This window comes from Bison bison, unplaced genomic scaffold (assembly GCF_000754665.1).
Source record: "Bison bison bison isolate TAMUID 2011002044 unplaced genomic scaffold, Bison_UMD1.0 scf7180017864284, whole genome shotgun sequence".
NCBI classification, from domain to species: domain Eukaryota; kingdom Metazoa; phylum Chordata; class Mammalia; order Artiodactyla; family Bovidae; genus Bison; species Bison bison.
Genome location: NW_011494856.1, coordinates 1,662,742 through 1,663,052, shown reverse-complemented (window position 1 = coordinate 1,663,052; position 311 = coordinate 1,662,742). Strand labels below are relative to the sequence as shown.

The window sequence follows — 311 nt, the reverse complement described above, 5'->3', positions numbered from 1 at the left end:
GTGAACTCCAGGAGTTGGTGATGGACAGGGAGGCCTGGCGTGCTGCGATTCATGGGGTTACAAAGAGTTGGACACGACTGAGTGACTGAACTGAACCACTTTTATGGTTGTTCAGTCACTAAGTCTTCTAAGTCTTCAGTCACTAAGGCTTCTCCGTCCTTTACTATCTCCCAGAGTTAGCTCAAGCTCCTATCCATTCAGTCAGTGATGCCATCCAGTCATCTCCTCCTCTGTTGCCCCCATCTCTTCCTACTCTCAGTCTTTCCCAGCATCAGGGTCTTTTCTAATGAGTCGGCTCTTCAATTAGGTCG

At 48.9% G+C, this 311-nt stretch overlaps 1 protein-coding gene across 1 annotated transcript in view; it reads left to right on the top strand.

Annotated features, from left to right (window-relative positions):
* FCHSD2 (FCH and double SH3 domains 2) overlaps nucleotides 1-311 on the top strand; it is a 246,750-nt gene that overhangs the window by 66,002 nt on the left and 180,437 nt on the right. The gene's annotated exons all lie outside the window — the stretch shown is intronic.